The 17,505-nt window shown below is 37.9% G+C and overlaps 1 long non-coding RNA gene across 1 annotated transcript; it reads right to left on the bottom strand.

Annotated features, from left to right (window-relative positions):
* Positions 1-5,288: 5,288 nt before the first annotated feature.
* Positions 5,289-9,201, bottom strand: LOC147337512 (uncharacterized). The gene is made up of 3 exons (XR_015130945.1): positions 8,969-9,201; positions 7,723-7,857; positions 5,289-6,443 (listed from the first exon to the last, which is right to left on the bottom strand). It is a non-coding gene; the product is annotated as an uncharacterized LOC147337512 (long non-coding RNA).
* Positions 9,202-17,505: the final 8,304 nt, after the last annotated feature.

The following is a 17,505-nucleotide window of genomic DNA, read 5'->3' as shown; positions in this document are numbered from 1 at the left end:
TTCACACCTGATCTAAGAGGAAGGGCAGATTGTGATGCAGAGAGAAAAAGATTAAAAGAGAAAATCAGAGAGAGCAACAGAGAGAAACCCATATTGCAGAAATAGTCTGTTCCTCATGACAAGACCAAAGTGCCTCTATTGATCCATTACTCCAAAATGTCACTTATCTCTTACTCTATAGTCAGCAGTAAAGGAAAAAGTTAGAAAGGAAAATGGAATGAATTTGGGTGCAAAAGGTGTAACTGAATTCTTTTTCCTCAGTGTTCCCTGTTGTTTAGTGTTAGTGTTAAACCAGAGGATTGAAATAGTGACTTCCAGGTGCACAAACTACAATAGTGTGATTTATATTTCAAGGTACAGAGCAAACTGTCAAAGCTGTCACAGAGATGTTACCATATGGTTGTCTCTGGAAAACAATCATTTTAATACATTTACAAAAGTCGATTAGACACAAAGATTTACCAAATACTTTTTAAGTATTTGTAAAATTTGTAACTTAATAGTGGTTCATATCCACCATCTAGCCAGGGCCTTCCTGTGTGGTGTTTTCATGTTCTTCTCGTGTCTGCGTGGGTTCTCACCAGCTACCCCAGCTCTCTCCACAATCCAAAAACATGCAGTTAGTTGGGTTAGGTTAATTGGTGATTCTAAACTGGCCATACGCGTGATTGGTTGTTTGTGTCGCTGTGTTGACCCTGCAACAGACTGGTGACCTGTCCAGGGCATACCTCGCCTCCCGCTCCGTGTCATCTGGATTGGTTCAAGCTGCAGCACATTTGACCCTGGATTGGATAAGTGGCAGAAGATGGATGGATGGACACTCTTCATTCATCCAGTGTCGCTGGCTGCCATCCTTATGTGACCGATGTGACATGTTACACACTAAATTAACTAACCCAAGTGCAGACAACCCACCACTCAAAAATACCAACAAAAGAAGACTTGATAGCAGTTGTCACAAGGACTCCTTGAACTCTAAAAATAGGCATTAGTTAGAACTTGAAAGTGATCACTCTTCAAACACATAATAGTTCCTGCCTGTTCACACCATCTTTTAATTACTGCCATCCTGTGGCCACAGTTGGCTATTGTCTGTGGAAACAGGCTTAACACCACTTGTCTCTGATTACATTTGAACCTGTAGCACATCTCGATTTCAAGGCATGTCCAAGTCATATTGAAAATATCTTGAGCTTGTCAGGCTGAGTTTCCAGCAGCAAAGCTTTTATGGGAAACTGATGGAGGCCAGCATACAAGACAACCAGCCACTGGTTCTGTTTTGACTACCATAAGATCAGTTACCATCTGCCAATATGTGGAAACAGAGAAAATCAATTAAAGTTAAAACAAAACAGTTACAGTCTTTTATTTAGGGGATGGCGATAGAGGGAAGGGTTCATCATCATTAATGTGGGCCTTTATGTAAAAGTCAGAGCAAATTATTGACCTATAGGATGTCAGATATAGGCTATTTTAAGATGATGTGAAGACAAAGTATTAGAATTTAGACGGTTAACTCTTCACATACTCATAAAATCTATGAGTGAAATTTGTGAGTGTTAAAGCAGAACTTTTTAAAGGCAGGCATTCTTTCTCCCAGAAGACTTTTTCAAGTTCAACATACAAAAACTGAACAAGACTTCATGAATTTCAACTAAGTCCTTGAATGATTGGATATGACACCAACTGAATCACCATAAAATGGATCCGTGTGGCTCTTTTTCTATGGTCATAGAAAGTGTGTCTGGTGTCTTGGGGCTTTGTTTCCAACCATCCACCAGCCTCCCCCTGCCAGAAGCTTCAGAAACACGACTTCCTGTTTAAATTATCCTGCAGAGAAAACAAACACTGTGTTTCCCGCATGAGCGTCTGATATCTGGGCCTTTTTCTGTGTGTGTGTGTGTGTGTGTGTGTGTGTGTGTGTGTGTGTGTGTGTGTGTGTGTGTGTGTGTGTGTGTGTGTGTGTGTGTGGAAGTGCGACTCCTACCATCGGGTCTGCCAGATGTTTAGCTGCTGGTGAAGATGACAATCACCCAGCATGATAATAAGGTCACATCAAGGAGCGTTTGGATGCAGATGTCTACAAGCTGTGTGTGTTATAGTGCTGGTGTCAACCTGAGCTTTGACACGTGGAACAACATTCATGCATGCCAATTTGCAGAGCAGGGCCACAGACGCACCTTGAAAAAGGAAAAGAAATCACTCAGTGATGTAGCAATACCCTTTAAAGCTGTAAATCCATATGGTGGTGACAGTAGGGGACAGTTGTAACATTTGTACTTGAGTCTCACTTTGCTGCTCTTTGCAACACACAGACATGAAACGATAAACACATCCCACAACTTTTTCAGTGAAGCTAAGATTTTAAAGTAAAATATCAGTGAATGTAGCGTGCCGCTTCATTTTCCAATCCAACCGCAGAGAAAAATCATTTCTACATTATTTGCATACAGTGAATTGCTCTTTCGCAACTTATTGCATGCCAAAGACCAGGTTGTCTCACATCGCTCATGGCATGGCTCCCCATAGCAGTACCTCAGACATAATTGACTCTCTGCTAACTTGCAGAAATCCTCCGGCTTGGATAAACTCTTCTCTGTCATCTTCTCTATTTTACTTGTTTCTTTTTTCAATAATCAGTCTCCTGTTTTTGTAGGTATTGTGACTCACAGTATGCAGCATTTGGGAGCAGATTCCATCAACCGTGTCTTAAATCTTGGTCGTGTTAATAGATAAATGTAACATTGAAATGTGAACCACATGTTTGTGGCCCCTACTCTTCATGTGAATGACTCGTTTGCAATGAAACAGCATTGCAGTGAAGATTAATGATGGAAGAAGTGACTGTCAGCTGTTTTCAATTAGGATATTTTCAGTTTCAAATAGTTCCATATTTCAAACAGATTTACGCGGTAACCATATCAATTGATTAATCCTGATAGCACAGATGTTCTTTCGGTATGTATCTTGCCCAAGATACATATTATGTATCTTTTTATTTTAATGATCTTTTATTTAGAATTTTAGAATAAAATGACGGCCAATTAGATGCAACTAAGCTACATGCGATGTGTTTTCTCCACAAATCGCATTAATTACTCTTTGAGTGCTACTGAAGCTTTGTTAAAGCTCCCATTGCAAGTCATCAATTAATATAACACGCATACACACACATGCATTCACACATATCAGAGCAACCATACATGTACACACTTGAGTGAATCCTACCAAGATATCAATTAGTAACAAAACCGTCACTGCACTGTATGCAGTTTGCCAATTATCACTTAACACACTTCAGTGAGCCTCCACATGGAGACATCAATTAACCTTAAACACATTGTGGTTATGACTGTCAATGATAGTTAGTGAAAAGCTGTTCTGAAATGCATGTGACGAGTCCAGAGAGAAGCTACTTTAGCGTAATAAAATGTGCCCTTTCTTTAGAATTACAGACATTCCACATATAAGAATATACCCCTGCTAAAATAACTGGTGTGGCTATGTGGAGGCAGGTTTGATTATACTTAATTGGTAGCGTATATAGTGCGTCAATACATGTTATTTAAAGGATGATTATGAAGTTAAAGTTGATGTTTATTAAAGATACTTCAGCTTTTCTTGGCTGAATCCAATTTCTGATTTTTTCTGACCTGCCAAAAACTGACATAACAGCCAACGACCCTTTTTTCTTTCTCTTGCCTCCATAATCTTGTCACGGCTGGCGGAGTGAGCCGTGTGGTGTGGAGGAAAAGGAGGACCCAAAATGCAGGCAGCCGACTGATGATATGAGTGATGTTTATTTACAAAGGTGGCAGTGGCAAAGACAGGCAACGAAGCGTGAATAATTACAAACGGAAACCTAAACTGGGAGAAACTAAAGAGCAAACCTGAAATCTTAACGAACCGGAGAGCAGAGAGACGCAGACTAAGGAATAGGAACACCATTGACCGCAGAGATACACGGATGAATGCAGACGAGCCGACAATGAACACAGACCGACACCCACTAAATATACACACACAAGGTAATCAGGTAATCACACACAGGAGGGAAGAACAGCTGAACCTAATACACATGAGGCCCGGAGGAGACAAGCTGACCACAATGACAACAGACACAGACTTTCAGAACAAAACAGGAAATCTAGGACCCGAACCGGACACAAGAGGGGAGGACACATAATAACTAGAACAGAGGAAAATAATCAAAACACAAAACGCTGGGTCAACGACCCAGGACCATGACAAATCTTCCTCTTAACTGCTTTGATTATTTGCTCATACCGACGCTGCTACCTTGTGGCTTTTTCACTCACTGTTAGCTTCAATTTTCATGTGCTGTGTAGTTTTCTTTTCATTGCTCTTTGGTTAGGTTTAGGCATCAAAACCTAAAAGTATAAAAAATTTAGCCAGATTGGAGCATTTTTCAAGCATGAATGTTAAAAAAAAATTGTGCCACAACTGGCCAGAAAAGACATCTTAAATCTGCTTTCTTGTCTCTCTTGACTCTGTTGTCTAATAAAGCCCATAAAAGGCCAAAAGTAAAATAGCAAGAAGAAAACATGTCGACTTTCATCTTTTCCATCACTATGGTTAAGAATGAAATTACAAATCTAAATAAAATATTGATCAAACCCTGTAAGTCTTCTGACACTTGAATAAGACAGATTCATACAGCTGACAGCTGTAAGGTTGTAAAGTCCCGTTGTTATACACTGTAAAAAAATATTCCGTAGAAAAACAGAAAATGTCCTGGTAATTTTCTGCCAGTACATTTTCTGTTTTTTTACAGAGGTTTGACGGACCTTTCTGTAAATGATAAAACGGAAAATTCTGTAGATTTACAGTATACTCTCTGTACTATTTACGGACATTTCCTTCAGCTATAAAACAGAAAATTCCGTTTATTCACAGTATATTTTCTGTATCATTAACTGATATTTTCGGTTAATAGAAAAATTGAAATTTCTGTTTATATTACTATTTCCAAGCACTTCTTTTCACTGTAACTCATTAAATATAGTTCTTTATATCCATAAACGTACATTTCTATGCAATTACAACCTAGTACACCATGTACTCAAAAATTCATAAATTAAAACTTAAATTAATTTGTGCTTCGTACACAACAACATTGGTACAATTAATGTTAAATATTCTTTTATTCTCCTTAACTCAAACACTATACTAAAATATAATGACAGCATCCATCTTGTCATAAAACTACTAAACAGCTGATACATACCATACATGAACAAAATAACTCACAAGCTTTCAAATTTGAGCATTTTTATTTCCTTGAAATCAGGTTGCCCTCATGTAAATGTGTTTATTTACATTCATTCAAGTGGCTACCAAGTGTTTTCTTCAAACAGGACACCTGACAAACAAAAAATGTCATATTTAACGACATGTTCACATTTAATAATATCCAGAGTACCTTTTAGTTAGAATCACTGCCTTGTGGTAGTTTTGCCTCAGCCAAATGGTTAAGGTGTGGTTTACATCCATCTCTGTCCACTTATGATACAGTATACACATGTAGTCAGTTATAGCCAAACACCTTTGATTACTGAATTACATTCACTTCATTAATGAAGTGAATGTAATTCACATTTGTGTGAACATTTGTCTGAGATTAACTCTTTGGGCTCTTTACCTTACAATATAACATACTTGAGTCAAAATTTGTTGACTGTTTAAGTGGTGCCACATGAATACAACTGAACAGATCTAAAGAAGATGTTCCTGAACTTTGGGTTTATTCGAACAGGACTGATGGATAACCACAGGACTTTTCCCCATATGATAACTACAACACATAATAAATTAAGACAGATTACTGTCCCAAACTTAAAGATAAAAGTGTATTTACGGGACTTGTTTTGTCAGTGAGGAGCAAAGTATAATTAGAAGTGCTTGTTCTGATGAAAAGTTAAACTGTAAACAGCAGCATAGTGAATAAGGATCTGTGTCCACGAATCCTCAGCAGTGACAACACTTAAACATCATAGTTCAAAATCCTTAATGCACACCTTTTTCTCCACGGTGTTCAAATTCTCTAAGCTGGTTAAGTAGAGGAAAAAGTCTGACATATTTCATGACCATTAAATGTTAGACAAGGCTCTGAAAACGAGGTTACAGTTACAAACAAAAACCTCTGCTAGTGCGCACAGACCCTAAATCACAACAAATAAGACAATAGTAAGACAAATTACTACAAAGTCTTGTTACCGCTCTTCATATAACAGTGTGACAAAGTCCTGAATGCAGCCTGCATGTTAGTACATCAAGGTCCACCTGAGCTTTAAGTAAAATACACTCAGCTTTTCCTTGGATTTTAAGAGTTGCTCAGTTCATACAGGAACTGCAGCAGTCGGAGTTAACGTGTCGCTGTGTTGCTCCTCCGTGTCAGCCATTGAGACTAGTCGCAATTTATTCTGAGGAAAAAAGAGAAACAACAAGACATTTTTAAAAAGTTTGTATTTTTATAATTTTTTTTTACCTAGAGCATAAACAACATAAACAAAAAAAGGATTAGGGCTGTGCGATATGACGATATATATCAGATTACGATATAAAAATGTCTATCGTTTCATATTATACACTATTCTTTGTTTTGTGGTGTTGCAAAATAAACTGTTTACGGCAATATTTTTTTCATGGTTTTGATGGTCACTGTAGTTGCTATATTATTTCTTAAAGTTCTCTCCTCTTATACTTAAAATAACCACACTATGGACGGACAAGTGACTGTTTTTACGCGTACTTTCGTTACCAACAATGAGGATAAAACCATCGTGTGGCTCCGCCGTCCGCTTGTTTATTTTCCACATAAACCTTTCACAATAAAGCTCAAGTTTCTGTTGAGACTTTTCAAACTAAACTGAAATGATATACATTATTCTCAAACATAAAATTTCAGAATATGCATCAAACAAATGACCTCAAATAAAAACATCAAGTAACTATAAATGGCGCTTACAGTCACCACGCAGACGAAGGCACAGAGAATACCAGCATGGCCAGCAAGGATGAGGCAGAACCAGAAGGACCAGTCAAAAGAAATCGAGGACCTTATTGTTAAATGAGGGGCTACCTCTGTAGCATGGACATGGTTTGGTTATGAAAAGTCTGACACGCCCCAGAAAACTGTACTATGCAAATTATGCCACAAACTGGTCCCCACCACCACTCGAACACGACAAACCTCTTTAACCACCTACACAAGAATCACATGAAAGAGTTTCGAGAGAGTTTACGAATGAAAAGCAAAAAAGAGTCGTCAGGTGCTCAAAATAATCCTTAGACTCAAACGTTAGAACAGGCTTTTCCTTGCAGCACGCCGTGTAATAAATACTCAGAAAGAAAATGGCGGCCATTTAAACTCATGTCTAAAAATGTATAGTTTCATGCATCGGTCAAAACACTCGACTCCAGGTACACGACGCCCAACTGAAAACATTTCACATAAGTCGAGTTGCCCGAGAATCACAGAATTTACAGAAAATGCACTATTTTGTGATATATATCGTTATCAGGAGAGATACGTCTTATATTGGGATATGAGATTTTGGTCATATCACGCAGCCCTACAAAGGATTATAATTCACGTAGAGTTGCATACACATAACACCATTCTGTTGCAACAAAAGCAGTTTATAATTAAAGTAACATACATACCTTGAAAAACTAAATCAACCACAACATTAAACTCACCTTGTGTTTGTAGAGAAGGTGATCAGGGTTTTTCTTCATTTCCTGAGACCAGCTGCTCTGGATCATCACCAGCTTGTATCTTCATCTTTTTTTTCACTCGGGGAAGTCTTTCCTTTTCTTGGCCATTGCTCTGCACTGGAAAACCAAAGTGTGTGATCAAAGGTGAAATAAGGGATATTTTTCCACTGCAGGACTTAAAGTGCTTCAAGTAGTGATAGCTGTTGATCCATTTCTCAAATAATCTGTAAGGATCTGGATTTTTAAGAAAGATACAAATATCTCTGCTTATATTTGGCTAAAAGCTTGATATAGACAAGGCATATAGAGCCCCTGCACACCAGCACTGCACTTACATTATAGTTCAATCAAGAAATAGTTATTATTGATTTATTATTGAATTTTTTTAGTAATAATTTTTAGTATTTAATCACATTAGCACAGTGGGGTGACAAAAATATTCCACATACAAGAAATACTGCTCAGCATTTCATAAATTACATTTTCAACAAATGTTGGAGTAAAAACACAGTTACAGGGAAAATGTGTCTGTCTGTAAATATTAACTAAACATTTCTATGTGCTACAAAATAGACATACTGTAATTGTAAATGTGCTGAGGTGAAACTATACTTTCAATAATTTTACCACTACAGTCTGTTAACCACCGAAATAATCTATGCTGGTCAGCTAGCTAAAAGTCTTTACTTTAGCAGCCCAAATCAGAGGCTAACATTAGCATTTGCTAGCGTCAGCCAGGAAGGTCTGAGGCTTAAACTAGGGTTAGTGTAACTTTGCCTGAAACCCTTTTACAGTAGAGCCAACTGTAAAACACAGGTATTGATACAGTACTTATTAGAGTCCTAGAATAATTTCTAGAACCATGAAGTTCTCACTTTCCCAGTTATCCACATCGCTGACTTTCGCTAATTAGCAGTCACAGCTGTGTAATACCCAGAGAGACACAGACAGCTAACTATAATATTTATGAAAACTGGTTCAGCCACTGAAGGGCAAAACTGGTGGTATCACAGTAAAAATTATTTTAACATTAACTAAAATAAAGCTTAAGTCATGTTAAACCTAAATAACAATTATTTTAAAAAATGAGTCAGCAAAATATTCCTGACTTGTCTGGAGACAGCCGAAACCAGTTAACAAATAAATTAACAATTCTTTCTAAATAAAAACACGGAGTCTTTTGAAAAACATTATTTTAATAAAACGAAACATGAGTTTTAATACTTACCACAGAAATTTGAAGGCAGTTTCTCCAACTTCAGAATCCAAAATCCAGATGAAGCCTGAAAGAAGCCTAATGGCTGCTCTTGCGCTTACTTTTCCCTCCTTTTCAGGTTCTTTTTCCCACAATGCATTGCAGTAGTTGAGAAATACAGAAAAATACCTGTAAATGACTAATACGGAAAATTCCTTCACGTTTATACAGTAGATTGTACTGTATTTTTACGGATTTTTTTTACAGTGTAGCAGACTGGGAGATGGTATTTAAAAATCTTAGATTTATGCCCGGGGCCTTTCTGTGTGGAGTTTGCATGAGGATAAGCAGAAGAGAATGAATGTATGGATTTATAGTTGACAATGCGGTGTTAGATGACATTACTGCAGTGCAGCAGCATTTACTGATTTTGTACCTTAATTCTGTGAAATGTGTTTTTGAACCAATTCTGTTTCATGTATGTGCAGTGAGACATACTAACACATCCACAGAAGGGCCCCAAACACAAGAGTGAGATTTCTATACTGGATCAGAGTCCAGGTTAACAACAGCGCCCTTGTGCTATTGGGCAAAACTGTTGTCTGCTGGTATAAGTGGAACATGTGCGAAGACAGTGTGTCTAATATCCCCGTGTTTGTGCTCCTGGATTATCATAATTAATGTTGGTCCAGGTTCAGAAACAGGAAGAGGAAAGAGTGACACTGATAACAAACTGCTGATTATCGTTATGTTATTTTGTTAAAAGTTGAATTTTGTTAACTAGCTGACTTTGTAGATGGAAAAATGCTACATATGGTATCCTATCAGCTGTTTTTAGCTTATACTTGACTGACTGGCTAGCTGAAAATGTGACTGCTTGATGCGTTGGTGTTTCCAGTTAATCTTTTCTGACCTCTCTCTGACAGAGTGAAGAGTAACGATAATTGTTATAATAAAAATATCAGAAAAACAGTAAAACTTTGGCAGCAATAGACAGATGATTGTGTGTGTGCCTAAGAAAGGGAAATCTGTGAGGCTGTTACAGTATTGACTTGTCCAGAAACCTGCGAGTATCTTCAGTCAGTTTCAAGACTCCACACCTGCACATGGGCAGTGTTAGACTTTCAAAACGTTAAAATGGCCTTTTCTGTGTACTTCTGCAATGATTCTCTGCTGCTTAATGAAAGTTTTATGCAATTTCTCTGCTGGTGTCCATACTTATTCTGTCTCATTTGCAAAAAGCAGTTGTTGAAAGTGCTGAATGTACAGTATAACAACTTGTACGGCATGCTGTTCTATGCCATAATCTAACCCACTGAGTAAATGATTCCTCTACATGTGGAATTCCATTAATGTGTCATCCTAATGGTTATACTTGGATGTGTCCATGCACGCTTTCTATAGTCGATATGATTTGCTCCCCATTTGCATTTTCCATTATTTCTCCTGTCTGATGTTCTTAAAGTGTTACTTACTCCTTCACCATGTAAATTGCTTATGCGCCACAGATGAAAGCCTGAAGCAGATGCATACTACTGTTGCTACCCTGATACTCATGTTTTTGCCTGCATTAAAATGTAGCCAGACATTGGTGCTGATTGGAAAATGAAAAGCATCACAGGTATTTTCAGCGGGAGGGGCTTACTATGGCTCTAATATTACTCAACACAGTGAAATGCCTCGGCTTTTGAAATCACTTTTTCTGTCTCTGTTAAATTTATTTTCTGAAGTGTTAAGATTTCTAAATCACATATGATGAGAATATTCCCACATACTCAATACTAAAAATTAAAAATGAGGTTTCATGAATGGGCCATGGGTCATTGTACCTCTTTCTGCCAGTGCAGTGAGGTTGCTTAACACAAAATCTATTAGTCGAACAGTGAGAATGAGTCCTGTTTAACAGTGTTTAATGATTTTCAAAAGTTTTCATTTCATTAGAGTTTATTTGTAGTGTGAAGCAAAGGAAAGCTTAGCAGGTCAAACTACCATTAAAGGTAACCCTCAGAGATTTCTTTCACCAAGACTTGTGGGGCAGTGCTTTGATGATTGGTCGCCTGTTTATAGACTGTGTGTCAGGCATGCACACGAGGACAAGTTCACTCATATATCTCCAGTTTGATAAATCTCAGTTTTTGCTGAGACTCTTGATAGTAGATCAGAACAGCGTGTGATGGTGTGAGGAGGGATTTTGCCTACTGACAACTCGAGTAGTGTTGATGACCAACAAGAAACACACCTTTCATCTATACAGTATTCCAAAACCTTGTATGTGTGTCAGTGTGCAAAAATGATTTTCAGCAAGATGTGTCACCTTTTAAATATTTTGGAGGTCAAGTATCGGAATTTCAGGAGCAGGACCACGCCTCCGAATGCACTCCTTCCGGCTCTTATCTATATGTGTTCCCCCAGTTCTACAAGCTGTTTATTCTCGTTTAGGTGCCCCACCCTGTTCAATTCTTTAACTTCTTCACTTCGATTCAGTGCGTGGGGATCTGCCAGGCCCGGGAGCCACTGCCAGTCCCCTTCGAGGCCTTCCCCAAACTGAAGCTCAGTTCATGTCCAAGCCATTCACGTTTACCCATTAAAATGCTGTCAACCCTAAAATGAGGACGTGGGCCCAGTATTTTGTTATTTTAAACTAGCAGCATCCACATGGTAACATCTCCCCATCACTGAAGTATGCATACAAAGCAAACAGCCCAAGACAGTTCAGTGGTATTTAAGAGACATGCAGACATAGACAGGCATGTAATATCCTCACCACAAAAGAAATCAGATGTTTGTCAGCTTCTAAGTTGTATAGTTGGTCTCTCCAGATCTGCAGACTCTGGAATAAAATCCTATGTCAGTCATTTGGATTCTGACAATTGCAAAGAAGCTTATTTTGCATTTTTCCAGGGCACTGCAGATATATAGTGTACTTACATGATTTTTATTGCCAAATAAATTCTGGAAGGGTGGGATTACATCCAACAGAGTCAGTGATTCAGCTCAGTGAGAGCATTGCTTTGAGCTCCTTTACAGCCATATTGACTTGGTCATAAAGTGGCCATAAATCCATAGGCTTTTAATAATGAGTCTATGTCATCAGTTGACGGAAGCATATGTCTTTTTCTACAGCTCCAGAAAACCAATGGGCCTGGTAATAGTAAATACAATTACTAGCTTTAGGCTTTAGGATAGTGATCTTAAGTCATTCTCCTCTAATGCAGTTAGCGATAAATTTGACTTTAAATTGTGAATGTGACGCAGAAGAACTGGCATCAGCATTTAATCACAGGTCAAAGCAGCGTAGACCAGCAGCACCATCACCACTGTCCTCAAACTGAACTTTACTGTATGAAGACGATTTAACATACTTATGGAGTGCAGCACCGGCACAAGAAGCACTAATGAAATCCTTCCCTTGTTTCAGCTCACTGTATTCCATTCCCGGAAAACCTTTTTTAATAAATATATAAAAGTTCACAGAGCTAATGCACTTACTATATGCCTTGCTCAGAACACAAGCGTTTTAATGAAAGCGCTAAATTGTAAAAGGAAATTTAAAGCCATAACCATTGAGAGGCAATTTCATAACACTTGGCATAGGGCATTGTCAGGCAACACAGCACAGCTTGTTGATTGAAAAGTCCCATCAGCAATATGGAAAGTGTCATTTCATTTTCAAGGGAGCCAAAAAATAGTCTCCTTGGTAGCTTATTTTAAAGCTTTTTTTTTTTTTTTTTTTTTTAGCTTGGTCACAGCTTCTGCACTAAACTAGGACAAAACTAGTCATATAGTTAGAACTTTAATAGAAATAAAGAAAGAAGGTAAACACGCACCAAAGACCTTTTTAGATACACAATGCTAATACTGGATTGGACCGCTTTTTCCTTCAGAACTGCCTTAATTTTTCATGGCATAGATTCAATAATGTGCCAATAACGTGCATTATTGGTAATTATTGGAATGATTTGGGAAATTACTAACAAAATATACAGTCTGCAATGATTTTTATTGCCAAATAAGTTCTGGATGATCTGGTGCCAACAACCGTACTATAATATTATAGTATATATTATATATAATACTGTAATAAAAGTCACTTAAATCTCTTTTTCCCATTTTGATGCTCAGTTTGAACTTCAACAGGTCATCTTGACCACATCTACATGCCTAAAGACATTGGGTTGGTGCTATGTGATGTGAAGTGTCCACTGTGTGTGTATGTAGGCCCGCCGAATGTAAATTTGTATTAAAAACTGCAACCCTTGTCTAGAATTACATTTATGTTGTCGGAAGTAAAAAAGTGGAATGGCGTGAAATGACCTCAGCCATGGACTGTTCCCCCGCAGGATCATGTTGGCCACATACGACGTGCTAAAGCAACAAAATGCTTCAGTCAAACAGTTCACCAGCAGATCTGAAAGTATAATAAAGGTGTACACTCGTCACTGTGACACCTCCAGCTACTTATCCTGTTCTGCTTCACTGTGCTGCTTGATCCCAAACATCAGTCAGGTAAGAAGAGCCTCAAACAGAAGGCAGGGTGGATGTGTAGCTTGGATGTGCGAGGTTCTGAGGGAGCAAATTATGAACGTGACAGCTCATGCGATTTTCAGGGATTTATAAAAAAAATGAATCCTTCAAGGAATCAACCTGCATATTGAACGGTGTTTTGTCGTATGACAACACAAATAATGTGAAATTAACTGTTTCATGTGAGCCTCTTTCTTTTATAAGCCAATACTCAGCAGCTTCCCTTACAGGCTGTATACCAACCATATAACTTCATCAGCCAGGCTTTATTTTCTTTTGACAATGAAGGTCATCTGATGCTTAACAAAGGCAGGCATTTATTTCATGAGACAGCTCGCTGTGTATGTGTACGGTAGATCTATGACAAGCAGACGAAATAACATTTGACTCGGGTTTTTTTTTTTTTTGAGCTCAAGCACTTGCTTTAGCTGCCAAAACATGACATTTCTCTTGTGATTAGAAGAGACACGCTTCTATTTGAGACTCCACGTTTAATGGGAGCTTAATGGTACATCATTTCTTACTTGTATCATATCACAACACAACAAAAACAGAATGATGCTGGCAGGCTGGTTGTCAAAATAAGCTGGTGGACTACTGGTTCGAGTTAAGGCAAACTGACAGGTAGACAAATAGAACACTGGCGCTGTAAAGCTCCAGTGTTAATGGTAAATTATTCAGGCATGTTCATTGTAAAGATGAATTATCAGTAAACCTGAAACTAGTTTATTTCCAGTTAGCTTCACAGTTCAAGCAGACCCATACGGTAAAAAAATACATTTTTCCTGGCCAAAATATATTTCAAATATATGGTAAATATATTTTGTATTTGTGATGCTCCAAAAATATATATTTTTGAAATTGAAAATGTATTTCTTTCAAACCAAAATACATTTCAAAACATATTTTAGGGTGAAGAAAATACATTTCCAACCTTACAGTAGAATGTATATCAAAGTATCCTTTATTTAAAATATATTTAGTGCAATAATGATGATAATGATAACAATACTAAAAGTAACATGTTTTATGCACATCTGCAAAAAACAGTTGGATTCAAACAAAACAGAGTCAAAGGTCTATCACGAATTAGGTTGTTTATTCATTTGCTTACAGTATTTCACATTACACAATATCTCACTATAATGTAGCGTTCATTGACTTTGAAATTATCTGTCAGTGATACAGTAAACAAGATACAACAACTGCTATGTACACTTTAGTTTTTGACAATATATACAATTTAGTATTTAAAGGAACACACTCCACTGTTTTGGAAATAGGCTCATTCTCCACCTCCCTCAGAGTTAAAAATGCAGCGTCTTCTTTCTAGATCCGTACGTTAATAGGGCTCTGGAGCGTGATCTTACGGGATGGGGCGTAGCCACGATTTTTGGTCAAGGCGCCATATTAGCAGGCCAAACAAATGCTTGCTGTGTGGTCGGTTGTAATGTTAGATTGCACTACCGACAAAGGAATAAGCTTGAAAACAGGCTCTCTTTTCATTGTTTCCTCACCTGGAAACATCATGAGGGAGCTTATGTGTTGGATGTTACCAAAAGAAGGCGTCTAGCCTGGATAGCAGCTGCGAGACGAGCTGATATTCAGTTCTCTACCAGCCACAGATATCTGTTGGTGTGCTCCAGTATTTTCATTCAGGTAAGTTCTAAATAAGTTCATATTATTATTTATAGCCTGTTAATTTTATTTTCAATAGCACAAACTTAGAACAAACATGCAGAACTACCTTCTATTTATAGAGTTGCTAATTATTTGGCATTATTGCAACAAACCAGCCTATGAAATGAATGAAACAAATCCTGACTGGGTTCCAACACTACACATGGGGCACTACGAAATCCCTGCTTCAAACTACATGCTACATACCACCATGCCAATCAGATTACTTCTTCCATGTGAGGGTAAAAAGGTGACCTTCCTGGATAAGATGGCAAAGGTTTGCTGCGTTTTGGTGAACATGTGCCCCAGTGTGGTAGTAAAACCAGGGGAAAATGCTCTTGTTAAATACTTTTAAGTCTTGTGCTGTTTATGTAGTGATAAGTTTTCAAAAGAGACAGTAAATTACAGAATGCTAGTAGTGGGTGATATTATACAAATGCTGTCATGATTTTATGTGAACATTTTGTCATTTGTAAACTATACATAACATTTTTTCTACATTGTAACTGATGTGATGTTCGACAAAGTGCTTTTAATTAAAAATAGGCAAACATTTCTTTGTTTCTTTATTCAACTTTTGAACAGTGGTATTTAGTAAGTACATATTCAGTAAATGCAAAGTATTTACATGGCCCCCTAAATTAAAACATTATGGGTTATTCAGAACAGAACTATGCTTGGAAAAATATTGTCCCATCAGTTGATCCAACTCCTCCACAGTAGCAGGTGGAACTTTTCTTTTTTTGAGGATGGCTTCTTTTACCTGTCACAACGAATGGTCTGTTTATGTTTTGATCAAGAACCTTTTTTTTGGGCAGCTGAAGAGGAGAAGTCTATCTTATGGCCAACCTCTGGCTGTATCTTGGTCATATTACCCAGCAAAACCCAGTATGCAGGTTCATCTGTAACAGTCCTTGTGCCACAGATCCTCACTGTTGCTTCTACATTAAACAGAAGAGCAGTGACATGGCTGCAAGTCTCCACGACTCTAGTCATACAGCTGCAGTGGGCGGCTTCAACCTTCCCTGTGATGCTCACAATGACCTGTGGCTGCAATGCTGCAATTCAGTCTTTAAGAGTGCAGGACCTAAAACACACACAGACAAAGTTCATTTAAAGACAAGAACTTTAATAAGCCAAGTCCGACACAAATGTGTTTTATTTACTTTCAAATCCATTTATCATAAATGTAACAAATAAAGTGTTTTTATGTATCCATCTATAGAACGCTGCATGTTATATTCTAAATCTGCATGTTTCTTTTTAGAAACCTATCAGCAAAAAATGAACCTAAAGTATGTAATGAATGTATTTTTAGTGACACAGGACACAAACAAGGAAGCAAATCAAATCAAATCACAAATCAAATCACTTTTTATTGTCACATCACATGTGCAGGTACATTGGTACAGCACACGTGAGTGAAATTCTTGTGTGCAAGATGTGTAATTAGGATTATTTATAATAAATATGAATTAATTAGGGCAATTTCTTTAACCATAAAGAATAACTAAATCCTTCAGGACAATGTCACATCAATGCACTGAACTCACTATGTTATCCCTCTAACAGAGCCTCTACATGTTCTCACTGTAATTTCCCCCTCACGAATGAATTTTTACTAGCACTAATTTGAATGTTGGGGGGAATCAAACGCATTTTACTCGCAGTACTCAAGCTGACTTACCTTTGCTTGAATGACGCCGTACTCACAACGTGGAGGCTTAAAAATAGCCAAATCTTGTACCCAGTCCTTGGTGAATTGGATGTGCGCCTCCAGAGATTTATAATTGCGAAATTGGTGCGCCGTGTATGCTCTGACTCCACAGACAAGGTATGAGAGTAGATCATGCTAAGTCAATAGCGGTTTGGTCTTCAGGGTTTCTACTCCACGGCTATATTTCATACGGGTCCACATTTCAACAATCAAGTACCGTCTCTTTGCATCTGGACAGAATCTGTCTCTATACCGTCATTTTCTTTTGAGCTACGTTTCAGAATGGTTCGTAGCAATCTTGTTTTGATTCGTGACCTGCCAAGATGGTGCTGCGCTCCCACAATGCATTGCGACATTACGTCAACTCCAAAGCCCTTTGCGTGCAGGAGTGTATGCGCATGCGCACTGCCACGGTGGTTTAAAAAATAAAGATATAATGAAAAGTAATTAATAAAAATTAAATATTTAAACATTCCCACAAATGTGCAATGAACGTGCAAAAACTCTCTTTAGTAGTTGTTGCTGTTTCTTTCTTTCTTCTTTTTTTTTTTTTTGAAAAATAACGACGTCTCTGAGGCGCGAAATTTGACAGCGAGAGGAACGGCCGGATACAGGAGACGGGAAGAAACAAGCCGATTATGTTCGCGTT

This window comes from Aulonocara sp. 'chitande type north' Nkhata Bay, linkage group LG2 (genome assembly GCF_057382095.1).
Source record: "Aulonocara sp. 'chitande type north' Nkhata Bay isolate Kocher_YH1m ecotype deep benthic linkage group LG2, A_spYH_male_GT1.1, whole genome shotgun sequence".
In the NCBI taxonomy this organism is placed as follows: domain Eukaryota; kingdom Metazoa; phylum Chordata; class Actinopteri; order Cichliformes; family Cichlidae; genus Aulonocara; species Aulonocara sp. 'chitande type north' Nkhata Bay.
The sequence above is the reverse complement of the archived record's forward strand: the minus strand, read 5'-3'. Positions and strand labels throughout refer to the sequence as shown.